This window comes from Ischnura elegans, chromosome 3, assembly GCF_921293095.1.
Source record: "Ischnura elegans chromosome 3, ioIscEleg1.1, whole genome shotgun sequence".
Taxonomy (NCBI): domain Eukaryota; kingdom Metazoa; phylum Arthropoda; class Insecta; order Odonata; family Coenagrionidae; genus Ischnura; species Ischnura elegans.
In genome coordinates, this window is record NC_060248.1 from 75480125 (window position 1) to 75494300 (window position 14176).

The 14176-nt window shown below is 38.8% G+C and overlaps 1 protein-coding gene across 1 annotated transcript in view; it reads left to right on the forward strand.

Moving 5' to 3' along the window:
- The first annotated feature begins 1769 nt into the window (after positions 1–1769).
- The window catches only part of LOC124156027, a 346266-nt gene continuing 333859 nt past the window's right edge, over positions 1770–14176 (forward strand). Inside the window, exon 1 of the mRNA XM_046530314.1 lies at positions 1770–2678. The gene's annotated coding sequence lies outside the window, so the exon portion shown is untranslated. The remainder of the gene's footprint in view (positions 2679–14176) is intronic.

Below are 14176 nucleotides of genomic sequence, written 5' to 3' on the forward strand. Positions count from 1 at the left end.
GAGAGGATGGAACAGTACAAATATTTGGGCAGCTTATTAGAGGAAAATAAACACAGCAGGAAGTCCACCAGGAAGAGGATCGCGCTAGCAAAGGCGTTGAATAGGAAAGAGCTCACGAGGGCAGGCGCGCAGCTAGGAATTAAGGCTAGGGGGGGTTTAGGAGCAACTAATACTTGGGGGTATAGAACACGGGAGGTGTGGGTGCCCTCCCCCAGAAAAGTTTTCAGATAAATGGTTCAAAATAGGGAGTTTTACGGTTTTTTAGGGATATTTTGATTGTTTGATGCGCAACTTGGTGAAACAGATTCATTATTAAAATTAAAAAGAACTTTGCGCTTTCACATTAATATTTATTCACAAATTTACGACCATGGTTTCAGCGTTAGACTGCATCATCAGGTGATGTCATCTTGTGACGTAAGGTGATGTGTTTCAACGTTAGACGTCAACACCTAATGATGACGTCTAACGTTGAAACCATGGTCGTAAATTTGTGAATAAATATTAATGTGAAAGCACAAAGATCTTCTTTTTAATTTTAATAATGAGGGATATTATATCAATCCTTACACTATTCCATAAGTAATATTTATCCAATTAAGTAAAATGGATTGAATTTTTAAATTTTTTCTGAGTTCTAGGGGGGAGGGTTAATCCCTCAAAACCGCCCCTCGCTGCGCCACTGCACGAGAGGATCATTATGCAAGAGTTTAAAGAAAAAAAAAACAAGTGAAGAGTCTTATCTGCAGTGTAGCGCTCTGCGGTGCGGACACGTGGTCGCTGAGGAAGGAGGGCGAGAAAATTACAGGCATTCGAGAAGAGGATGTAGAGAAGGTGAAGCGGATGGAGAGGAAAAGGAGCGAGGAAGTGCCACGCATAGCAGTCGTGAGGAGAAAACTTCCAGAGGGGATACGGAAGAGTCAAAGGTGGATGTATCGGGTACCAAACAAAGTGGGGTTACCAAAACAGCTTTAGAAGAAGGAAACTTACATACCCGGGAAAGGGAGAAGAAAAGAAGAAGATATATAGATTTTGTGCAAGAGTATGACCATTAACATTAATTTCATTGCACTTTCTCTACTTCTCATTGACTTACAAGCAATGAATCAAAAGCGGAATATTCGCAGCCATTATTGCGAATCGAAATGAAAGGTTTTATTTAGGAGGCGTTAGGGTTTGTTATCTTTTAGATTACATACAGTAAAGTAATGAATTTATCATAACAAGTAAGACCTAAGCTGAACGTATTAAGCACAACCTGAATAATGTGAATAATTTAACCAAACGTTGGCATTAGTCTGAAGTAAAATTGTTTTTCACTGAGGAAGAAATCATAAAATAAAAACATTGTTCTATCACGAACGATGGTTAAAAAAATAAATGCTGAACGATCTCACTGGAAAGTACTGTAGATCAGAGGGAAGAATGATGCATCATTCAGATCATTCGGGTACCTGACTCGTTGACGCCTGAATCTCACAATAACCTCGGCACAATGGTGGGAGGTCGAAGTAGCTTCGGAGGAGGGGGAGGATGAAGATGGGAGGAGACGTCCCGGCAGCAAGCAGCAAGTGGAGGTGGAGTGGGAGGAGGGGGCGGGAGTAGGGGGGGGGGGAAGTGGAGGGGGTGGTCCGCTTGGGAGAGCCCTCCTTGGTTTAACGCTCTCCTCCGACGGAGGGGAGGGCCCTGGAGAGAGAGGAAGGGGGGAGGTAGGGGCACGTTTCTCGCGTCGTAATGGGATCCAAGCTGGTAGGCCTGTCAGACGTTGGTGAGCGGAGGGACGGTTGAGATAGTCACAGGAAGAGAGTGAGGATAAGGGGAAGAATTGGAGCACTTTGCCGCGCGAGTATCGAAACAAAAGAGTGAAGTGAAAACTTAAGGGGCACTCTTGCCAGTGACCCCGACCCCCCCCAGTGCCGTGTTCCATACACCACCCCCTCCCCTCCGCGTGACTTTAATAAGGTTCACGCTCGATTTTTCCAGTGCACGCCGTTTTGTTTACTGTGACTCGAGGGAAGGAATTCTTGCCGCGTTTTTTGACAGCAGAGGATTACCAAGGAAGACCATGCGTGGAAGATTGGAGGGGTTAGTGGACAAAAAGTTTTAACCCTTCGTCCATCCGTTCCCTAGTGCCGTGCCCTGTTCAACACAAGTAAACAACAAGAAACAAAGGAACAAGGGTGCTGTGAAAACAATTACCAGTGTAGTGCTCTCTCAATACATATTATCCAGCACAGTAGGAAGATACATGTTTCAAAACAGGGATGTTCTGGTGATTTTTTGAGTTTCCCTCTGCCTGTGAATATTCAAGACAAAGGAGCGGTGATAATAGAGTAATATTGCACCCGAAGAACATTAATCAGAGAAACAAACGCAGGATTGATTTATTTGCGAGTGCGAGGCAAGAATAACTGTGGTGTTCATGTGGGTTCGTGTGCCGCAGGTGTGAATGTTTTGCCGGCGACCGTTTGTTTCAAATCCCTACTGGATTGAACCGCAGAAGGACAACGCGCGAAAATTGACTTTCTTTGCGACACGTGAAGTCTAGGAGCGCTGAAAGTGATTTGGGATTAATTACGAGTGCTGTCTCCCAGTGGATTGTGAGCAAAAATAATAAAACTTCAAGTGACCCTCGCTTCGACCTTCAAAGATTTTCCGCGATCATTCTCATTTTTCTGGTAAGTGGGCATGACATTTTTATCCTTGATCTCAAATCAAATATCTTCATTGTTCCCTATGTGCTTACCCAGAAAAGGCTTTGTAGAGGCTGTTAGGTAGTACAGGTGGGCGTTAAAGAATAGCCCATACGACTGACAACAAATACGGAAGAATAATAAACCCGCCGGGAATTGCATGGTCAGCTAGTGATTACACATTAATTCATTGGTAGAGAGAAAGTTTTTTTCACAGCTTAGTATTGTCTTATGGATTCAGTTCGCTTTTTGACAATCATTCATTTTCTCTCCCCCCGTGCCCGGAGACATCAACGTCCGAAATTAATTCCGATTCGAGAAGAATGATTTATTTAGAACAAGAAGTTAAATCCCAGTGAGATCTCTAAATTATTTTGAAGCATGTGGGCCGTAGACTATGTATTATGTAATAAATAATAGGAGAAATCTCGCAGGGTAACAATTTGTTCAAGAGAACAAAATATAAAGATCAATAAATATTACCTCATATTTCCTTGATACAATAATATAGAATTCAACTCATTTTCTAGGTCTTTTTGAAACCAAGAAGAAAGCACGCCAATTTTTATCTAAATTGGTGCGATTTTTGTTGAAATTTGTCGAAATTTTTCCAGACATTCCATAATTTCTCTTCACGCTCTCTTGAACGTCCTGCAGTCATGTAAAATTAATAATTGCTCTCGAATCGTGTAGGAATGGAGTATGATACGGTTCTGAAGAGGTCTAGTGTATCTAAGACATTAAGAAAATGCATTGTAACTGCAAAGCATCTTTTGATTATATTGAAACTGGTGTTTTTTAAAGTTCATTGTAACCGTAATAGATATTGCGCATTTTGACAATCATTCATTTTCTCTCCCCCGTGCTCGGAGATATCAAAGACTGAAGTTCATTTCAAAGCGCAATGAAATGGGAGTGGTTATCACCACGTAACACGAAGTAAGAATGTAGGAGGGACACTCATTCCTGTAGTAGTGATGGTTGTGGTGTTTGCTAAACTCCCACCGTCTAATTTTATATTCACATAACGAGTTTTTCATAGTGGAAAGGAAAAATGAACTTTTTATAAATAAATTAGGACTTTTTATCAGATTTCCTTGTAGCTTCGTGAGTCTGTAATATTTTTCTAAAGATCCCGCTTGCAAGAATAAATTTTTTTTAGGCTCCCACTTGCAAGTTAAAGCCAATCGCCAATATTTAACAAAAAGTGTAATTTGCTCGAAAAAATCCAACCTATTTTGATGCATTACACAACTCCAAATATACAATACCAAAATTCACAAGTGTAGAGTAAAAATATTTCTACACAACGTTTTTGAGATTTTTAAATAATCCTCAGTTTTCTTAATCTTCGTATATGTGTAAAAAATACTTCTGCGTGCTCTAATTAATTTTAACAAATATTCTACACGATAGGATGATACTTTGTTATCCTTTAATATCCATATGGGTAATAAACAATCAGCAAGTCAAAATCAAGGGCTACAACTGACGGTTCAATCATTGCAAACCTAATCCAATCCGTAACTGAATTAAGTTCTATAAAATGAAACGATGCAATCGGGAGGCTCGGTCTCGGTTATTATGCACTGAAAGCTTACCGCGATCTTAAGTGATGAGTGAGCGACCAGCTTTCCGGGGAGGGATGATTTCTGAAAACCCCTTTTTTCCCCTTTAAGCAGGTACTTTTTTGAGAAGTTCATTTTCCGATTAAAAGACCCAAGGTCGAAAAAAAACCCTCGCTTTCTTTCTCAACCGAGTGCTTCAAAAAGACACGAAACTCTCCCTCACTCACTCATTCCCTCCATTCTTCGCGGATTCGCGCGTGTGTGACGAACAGACCTCCTTTCCCGACGGAGAGATGCATAAATGCCTTTATTCATGCTTTGACCCCAAAAGAAGAACTTCCCCTTTTAGAGAATCAGCGTTGATCAGCGTTCACGGTGTTACCTGGCTCTAATAGACCCTTCCCCCATTTGAAAATCTCCTCGCGTATGGGGCTCTCCGGAGAAATGTTGGGCCCTACGGCGATTGTTGGGTACAGAATCCCTGCAGTCCAAACCTCTGGCTCCAAAATTCTATTATATTTTTTTTCTATCGCCCTAAAATCACACCGAATACTTGTAAATAGATGCGTGAGTATTCTTTCATAATTTGTCACCAAAAGAGGAACCCCTTCTTTTTCGTGAATTTTATGAGCCACGTTTACGGTATTACCTAGCTCTGAAAGACCATCCATCTCCTCTTGCTCAGAATCGTAAAGAGAGATTCCGAACTCTTTGACGAGAATAGGGTAGAGGTATACTCAACGCTCTTACCCTAATAAACTGCAGGCTCAAAAATACATTAATAATTTCATTCTCTACTGAAAACACACGCCTAAATAATAATGGTATTAGCTGAGTTATTTTCTTAAGGGCATGGTTGTCAGTTAATCGCATTTGGATGGCAACCTGTATTTTCTATTGGCCGGAGTAAAGGCCATAAGATGAAGGTATTGATGATTTGATGAATTTTTGTCGTAAGCATTATTTTTTCAGTCTCCGAGGAGTTCAATCGAATTAATCTTTTGGTAGGAAGAATCTTTACGTAGATTCGTTTATAAACTTTTGGTGATTTTTTCTTCAAATACTAAAAAAAATTCTCCCAAACGTAATATGTGCAAAAGTCATGCCGAATTTTGCTGAAACTATCATTTCTAATTATTATTGGAGAGTTCGATTCGTTAAATCGAACGTCATCTGTGAAGCATAAAATGGAACGTGTAAACAATTTTTATAAAAGTCAGCTGAGTGCATTGAAGGGGCGCATTTTTTATATTTGATTTGTTCCTAAAGGAATGTTTGAAATACTTTTCTCTAAAACGACTTCAAGACAGAGATAATTAGTGGGTATAGTAACCTGTACAGTTTGGGCTATAATGAGGGAAAAAACTGTCTTTAAATTAAGCCAAATCTGAACGAAACATTGTAGGACGTCATTGCGTTGATAATTCGCGCTTATGAAAGATCGGCGAAAACGAGACACTGCCAAATGAAAAGACTCCAATGTGATTTTTTTTGCCCAGCTTTAGTTCCTAAGCGTGGTGGCTGAATTTCACCACAGGCCCTCATACCATTTTCATTCCTGACCCAAAATCGTCATGGAGCCAAAGTCGACACGGTTTCCATCTTGCCTAATCTGACACTCTGAATATAAAAAAAACTCCGGCAATCGCCACATTTCTCACGCTGTAAATGTGACTTCGCAACGAAAAGTCAGTTTTTCTCTTCAGATGTTTGAATTTTAACGGAAATATTGTAACTGCCTATTGAAAATTGATCTGCGTTATGAGCATAAACCGATAACGCGAAAAAATATGATCAATAAATATTTTAAAAGAACGATAAATTTAGATTTTCCTTTTGCAGCCAAGATTTGGTGTAATAGCACCATTATTAAAAGCCAATTTCATTGAAGCACTCCAAAACTTTGACTAATTGATGACTTGATTGTTCTTGACGACATGAAAAACAGGTTATTTGAACTCAAGGTAAGCTCTGGTATACCTGAGACTTCACTTTCACTAATCACGCAATCTTGTTATAAAATAAATAAATGTGGATATTATACTCTGCACAAGCATTTTTTGTTACTTCACCCTTTCTTTTCTTAAAATAAAATATGTACAGTGGTAAACCATTTCCGGTGTAAAATAAAAGGTTGATAGTTGATAAAAAGTCTGACATGAAAACATATATCTCAGATGCAATTGAATCTCACCGTGTATTCATTGCATCATCCCAGAGTACGAATTAAATCTTAGAATATAATTAGACAGAAAAGCCCACGAGAAATTTTTGAACCAAGAATAATTTCTGATTCCGTCGTTACGGAAAAACGACCTTCAGCATGGACATTTATCACAGTGCCAGACAATTTTTATGATCGCATCAATGAACCACGTAGTCAATTTACTATCGCGATATTCGTATCCACTCCTTACATTTCGTCTCACAGCCGCACCACGCGAATAGCTCCCCTAATATTCCCATCAACTTTAGAGGTACCCCAAAGGAAGACGGCGCAACCACATTGCCGCCGATTTACTCCAATCTCTACGTAAGGGTGAATGGAGTCCGTTTCCAGTCCCCTCGGACTCAACAATTGACGGTAGGCAGCGCGTTACCGGAATCGAGCCGAAGAAGGGCCAGGCGATAAAGACAAGACGGCTGGTGAAGGGACTGATTGACGGACGAGGGGAAGAAATGGGGGAGATGGAATGCCTTAGGGTTGGGAGAAGAGGGAAAAAGTATTGGTTTCATTGCTCCTAATAAGACCCATCCGATGCTAAACGCTGGAGAAGGAGCCGTCGGCCGCGGTAAATATGAGACCTCGCTACGGAAAGCCTAGTAGAGGAGCGGGGATAAAAAAATGAAGCAATGGTTTTGGATTTTGGATTCCATAGAGACTTTTTTTTACACATTTCTCTCCATTTTTCCTCATATACCTCTCTTTCTCTCTTCCTTCTTAATGGGTGAAAAAGGGATGCACCCAGAGCTCGTCCTCCTTAAGGGGCTTTGGGTTAAAGCGTGGAATAGCACCACCGGCAATGTCGGTCGGTTGCTCTTGCGGCATGCACCTTACTGGAAGAGAAAGTAATTTATTCAACCAGCATCGAATTAGCTACGCTTCGGAGCAGTGACGCTAATTGGAGGTTTGCAACATTTAAATTAGAAATTTGCGACGCGTTTTGAATGATTTTCACCCTTAAGCTACTTATGTGATTTAACTTCAGAATCTCATTTAGTATCCCAAGCCGTGTTATAAGACCAGAACCTAATAATACAAACATTTTCAATTTCAATTTGCTGGGAAATATTAAATCTTAAATACTGCGAAGTAATGTGCCAAAATATGGGCTATAATTTAGAATAATAGTCTATCATACAATGCATAAATACTTTTGGGTGTTTTTTTAAGTTCAATGTTTTAATTACCTTAAAACCAAATAAAAATTAGGTCTTTATCGCCTCTTCCAGTATATGATCATTTAAAAAAATTATGCCTTTTGAATCAAATAATAAGGCATGAAGAATTATGTGTTTGGGAACCAGGTGACATAGCGCATTCTATCAGCATGGCGATCCCGTGAATGAACGTACTGTGTCCATAGTAGCATGACCTGAACGGCACAACCAGAGCATAAGCCAAAATTTAATTACCTCAAGGTAAATACTGCATATAATTACACTGTTACGCAGTTAAGTGAAATTCGGTGAATATCAATACCCACATGCCGAAATTACTGCCTGTCGACATGTAAGAAGATGAAAAAATAGACTTTTTATATTTTACCCTTTTTTCAAAACCTTTTGACTTCAGGGCTGTCACGATATGATCAAGGGTTTCCAAGCGTTGGAGACAACTCGAGTTGAAACCGGTTAAGTTGTTGTAAGATCACTCAGTCTGTGATTGGACCCAATGATTGGTTAAATGGGATATGCGGAGGTATCTATATCATTGGTGTATTTATGCCGTGCATGAAGTGCCGTGAAGATGTATTACTCCCTTCCGATCAGTCGTTCAGTCTTTTTTTGCGAAAGGTCACCAGATTAAAACATTGGCTATCAACTTGAAAATTTAGGGATGAATAGAGAACACATAATTGAAAATTTATTTGAATTTCAAATTTAAAAATCAACATCCAAGAAAAAACTGAGAAAAAAATTTTCAAGTTTTAGTTGAAACTCCGAGTTTTACAAAAATCTACTTGATTTAACTTGAAAATTTCGAGATGGTGGGGCAAAGTCTTCTCAACATAATGTTAACTAAGGTTATTCCATCTTAGTTGTCCAAAATTTTCACGCAATTTGATCAGGAAAAATGCGGATCCCTCGACCAGCGTTCTTAAAATGCATATGAAAATTATTTTTACCTTCCAATATTTATCCAAAACCCTACTGAGTACTGCTTGAAAAAGATCTGGTCGCTACCTTATGATAACTGCAAGGATGATAACGTTTAAAGACATGTCCGATGCATGAAAAACATCGGTCTTCCCGCTATTGAGTTTTTTCCCGAATTATGATTTAATATTTTTTTCTCTTTGACTGTGGTCCATTTTCCTTTCCTTCGCAGCATCCTCTTTCGAATTCGACTTTGTTTTGCTTCCTCAGATAGAGTGGAAAGAGAACAGGAAGTCGTAAACAGGCATTACCGAGGGATAATTTTTACCCGTAACGCAGGCAAAAAAGAGGTGATATTTATGGTTTTCTGAACAAAATGAAGAATTTCGAGGTTATTCATGTCCAAATTCAAACACTCGGCAATAAAAGTTCACTGAAGGTTTAATGCAAAAGCTTACGACTTGTATAAAGAAAATCCGTTCAAACGGGAATGAGTGATCATGGTATTGGATGGATGCAAAGAAGCTAAGCCTCAATGGTCACATGATAGTAGGCATTCAGGCAAGGGTCACACTATGCGTCAGGCTGAAGCTAATGCCCCGAGAATGCAATTTTGTTCAATTTTGGCAATTATGTGGAGAAATTCTTTTTTTGGGTAAATTTACTCGTATTCTTTCTCTAATACAAACGCTTCCCTCTCATGCTGAAGGCTTTGTCAGACTTTAACGGCAATGCAACTCCTGTGGTTAGGAGTGTTGCTAGTGAATAAAACTTGAAAACCAGTCTGGTCAGGGAAGCATTTGAAATCGGAAAATACCAGGGGCTGATGTTCAGTAAAACATGGAGACTTTCAAATGCATAACCCTAAAAGAACAGTCCTCCGTAACCACAGCAATTAAATAACCGTCAAACTCTGTCAAAGCCTCCGGCACGAGAGGAGAAACGTAAGTAATTGTGTAAAATTCGCATAAAACGTTAAAAAGAATTTTTTTTAGATTTTTATGGCCCGGGAAATCTTTTATCAGTTATTGAATTCTGGAAATGGCCCACCAATGGCATCCCGAGACTATTTTATAAAAAAATATTGATCCTACACAATTGTATGCCTTAATAGAGGTTATTACTTTAAAATATTGACTGATTAGTCTTGAAAATACAATCGATGCTTATTAAAGGGATTTTACGATAGATCCAAAATTTTAAGAACGCAAAATTTTAGTAGATTAAGAAATATAAAAAAATTATAACTAAATGCAACAGAGCGGTATCTGAGTGAAGGAGAATTCCAGAATTACTGTTTTTGTAATAAGGCGTGAAATAACGTTTTGGTGACAAAATGTATGAATCATTTGTTCAACGTTAGGATGCATGTCTAATTAGGAGAAGAACGATATTACATCTAGATTCTACTTTCTCCTAAACATAATATGATATATGAAACATTGCAAGTGGAGCTTAAAACAATTGCCACCAAAGATAACCACCATGCTGCAATTGATATCTTTCGTGATTCTCCCCACGCTAGACCCTCGTTTTTCTGCCAACTTAGTGCTTCTCTTGGAGTCATAAGTTTATCACTGTCAACGTAACAGGGAAAAGCGGGTTGGGGTTCAAAATGTAACACTGCTCACAATTTATACCAGAGTGCCTACAGAAATAAAAAGATATTGAGCATCTCATTTCAATAAAGTTTCATAATGTCAACCCTCACTCTACAGTAGACGTTAGGAAATAGTCGGTTAAATGTGAAGTTATGAGAAAGTAAACGCGTCATACTGATGAATACGTACGACCAGAAAAACGATGGCATTAAATGTTCACTGCAAGAGATGTTTATGCTAGGATATGCAAGGAAACTATGATAAACCTTCTCTTCCCCATGCATTGTCCTTGAAAGTCTCAGAGATTTCAGTGGGAACTTCTAACATCCAGGGTGGAGATTGAAAAATGAAGGGTGTCCCATGAACGAAAGGATGAATTATTTCAAGGTAATATGGTATTCCTCTCAAATCCCTTCATAGTTGATTGCAATAGAGATAAGTGCCAATCGAAGGATTTTATGGGAGTATGCACGTAAGAGTGAGGAAATTTCTGAAAACGTTGAAGAAGGAAAACTTGAGGACATATACAGGTAGTTAAAAAGCAGTCGAGTATTTATGCAACCATTAGTCTATGATAATTTCTACATAAGTATTAACTATAACTCAGTGAGGTTTATGCATTGAAAATTAAGAGTAAGGGTTATTTACCTGCACTAAAAATGGGATTTATTGGTCTCACAACCGAGGAAGAAAAATTATGCTTCACTGTAAGAGAAATTTAAGGAGTCGTTTGGAGTAAATAGGATAAATTTTTATTTAATATTTCTGCCTTAGTTATATGTTTTCATGGACAGTGTCAGCTAAAAAGTTATCTATATGATGGAATGGTTTGTTGTTTTATTAAAAAAGGAAAAAATCCATTAAATTAATGAAGGAAATTCAACAACTCTGCAGAAAAATGGCGCCAATGCGTTGGAAGAATAGAAGTGAAGAATTATGATGAATGTCGCAATTGTTGCTTCGGTTTGTTAGGGCACCTTGAAAGGGTTGGAAGATGAATGTTCACGGAGAATGAGGAAGGGAGACAAATGAATTGCAGCGAGTAGGGATATCACGAGCAAGCGAGGCGCCGCCGCGTGGTCACGGCCAAAGGAAAAAGGTGGATGATGCGAGCGAAAAAACAAGCCACTGTCATCCCCCGAAGCTCACATCCTTCAGTTATGCAAATGAACCGTCGCCCGCTAGAGAGTCAAATTGAGCGAAGCATACCTCACTTTGTTGGCGTATTTTAGCGCGATGGCTCGGGAAAATTTCTCCATCCGTTGATCACTTCTATTCCTGGATATTACGAGAACAGAGCAATCGACTTTGAAGCGGTCGCGTAGCTACGTGCCCTTCAATGAACATTTATCAATTAGAGATGCGCAAATCATATCCTGAAAGATCTTTTCATATCATTCTTATGTTTAATATTCGTCATAGCATACCTTAATGGTGCATATAATTTTTTATCTCTTAAGGTGGCACATCCTGTCTAAACCGAATTATAATTTTCGGAAAATTCTACTATTCGTAGGTCAATATGCCTTAGTATATTTACTATGAATATTAATTACTGATATGAAATTTCCCAGCATACAAAAGTGCCCATAAGGAGCTTCGTATGATACAATTACGGGTATCCGTTGTGTTTTAATTTTGCTCATCGATATGCCAGCTGTGTTCTTTGCCTTGCTTTGAGCAAATAAAATATATTCACATGGATGATGGCTTTAGTATAAAATATAATGTTAAATAATTAAGATAAATAAAAACCTTCATTCAGAGTTTGTTGCCAAGCATGACATATATAGGTACCAGTTTCAAACATTACATTAAGGTTAACAATTAATTTTACAAATACCTGAAGTCAACGATATAAAAGCTTCAGAGTATCTTTCGCTACTTAGAACAATGATTAAGATACTGATACGCCTTTTGATGTGTATCCGGGCCAAAACTGCTATTCAAATACCAGGTTCGCGAGAGAGTAGGTAAATGTTTTTGCGTACTAAGCCCCAAGTCCCAGGATTGAGTTGCCACAGCTTTAAATAGCTCAGATGTGAAGACAAAACTTATTGGTTTCAGTCCCGTGTCACCAGGTTTGAAACCCAACACACTTTAAGATATCAAATAAAAGATGAAGCACGATATCCATGACGTATGGCTAAAATAGAGCTTTTATGATCCAAAAATGAAATTTACGCCAAAGTACGGTAATCTTATCTAAAAAAAACAGCTCTTTAGCTTCTTCGAAAGAGTTCTGATTTAATATTTTTTCCGGTTCATGAGCGGTGATGTTAACTGTACATCGACCTTTATATTTTCGGTGCGGATTGTTCGCGTAACAATTTCGCTTACTTTGCTATTGCGATATCATTTGGCCTGATCAGGGTAAATGGAGTAGCCCCTTTTCGACGTCGACCTGCATATCAGATTAACAAATTTATAGTCGGACCTATGGTTGCTAACAAATATATCCTATTCCCTGAAAGATTGAAAATTGCAAGTTGATTGCAAGTTCTAAGCAAGCAGAGTAATTGGTCGCGAAAAAAGGCGAAATACGATCAACGTAGTGGGGGTGATGCACCCTCTTATAAATCAAGGGACTTCTTTTCCTGAAAGCTCATCATTCTTTCATTCGGAGGTGAGGCCACTCCTATACCTCTGCGACCGTTCACCTTCGCGTTTGAGACTGGCAAACGTTTGTTTTTTTGTGTCTCTCTGTGGATGCGATCTTTTGTGAGCTTCTCAAAGTCGTCTGAGGGCCTTACTGGAACTTTTGTTTGCTTACTTTCCCGTTTATAGAGTTGAGACTCGTTAAAGTGGAAGATGTTGGCGCATAGCACATCTTCAGAGAAAAAAGGACTGACTTGTAATGGTCAAAAATAACGGGAATTTTCTAGTAGCTCTAAGCAATTAGCACGTGAAACTCCATGCTGGTCGAATTGTGTATGTAAGTGGAATTGTATATTTAAATAAAAATATACTTCGGTGAAACTAGCTGTATTAAAAACCGCATTAGTTACTCTTCATGACTGAATAAATATCCTGCAGTAAACATAGCAGAAGAAAATTATTTCACATGCGATTAAAATTGTGTGTGTATTTCTGAAAATATGGTATGCAAGACGATGAAACTGTTAAGAAACTCAGTAATGAGAGAAAAAACCTTAATTCACAATAAAATGGGTTATCTAAAAACATTTCAATTATATTTAGAAGAATGTCAGCAACGAATGAATTAGTAGGGCATTTTGAAAAATAAATAAAAAGCTAATCTAATAAAAACACGTACTTTAATTATGTTATGACTCTCGTTTTTACGCCTATTAGTCTGAGCGATGAATTAGTGTATTCGGTGCTAAATGAAATGCATTTAGATGCAGTAAGCTTTTAGGAGAAGGTTTATGTAGGGAAATAGTTGCATTACCACCGAACCACAAAAGATTGGATTGAATCTTGAAGTAATAGGAATACACGTGATGGACCAACTTAAATGAATTGGTGGGCTTTGACGCTATACTATCAATACTGTGCAACACTATGCTATTTACATGAATCGGGCGGAGTGAATAAGAATCCTTCGGCGTGAATTACGTCCGGGATGACGTGACACATGAAAAAAGAAATGCAAATAAGTTGAAATGACATGAGGTAAAACGCCCTTGGTGGCTTCTTATCATTAGCGAGCTAATTAAACCGCGTGCTTCCCAAAAAGTTTTAGCAGAGGCTCTAACGACACACGTGCAAAGCCACACACGAGCACTTTCGCCACTGGAAGGCACCTTTTAAGAGACAAACCTCTGGGCTGTCTCCAATTTTGGCAGAATGACCTTTCAATCACGGCTCAGAGGCTCACGCCACCAGCCGACGGTCTCAAACACGCGTCTCCTTGAAGCCACCGACAGACTGAATAACAGTCCGAGAAAAACCTTTTCCGATGGCGAAAGGAATGTTTTCTGCCCACATGCAACTGGCTCTTTATTGATCCGATCCGCGTGAAATGCGGATA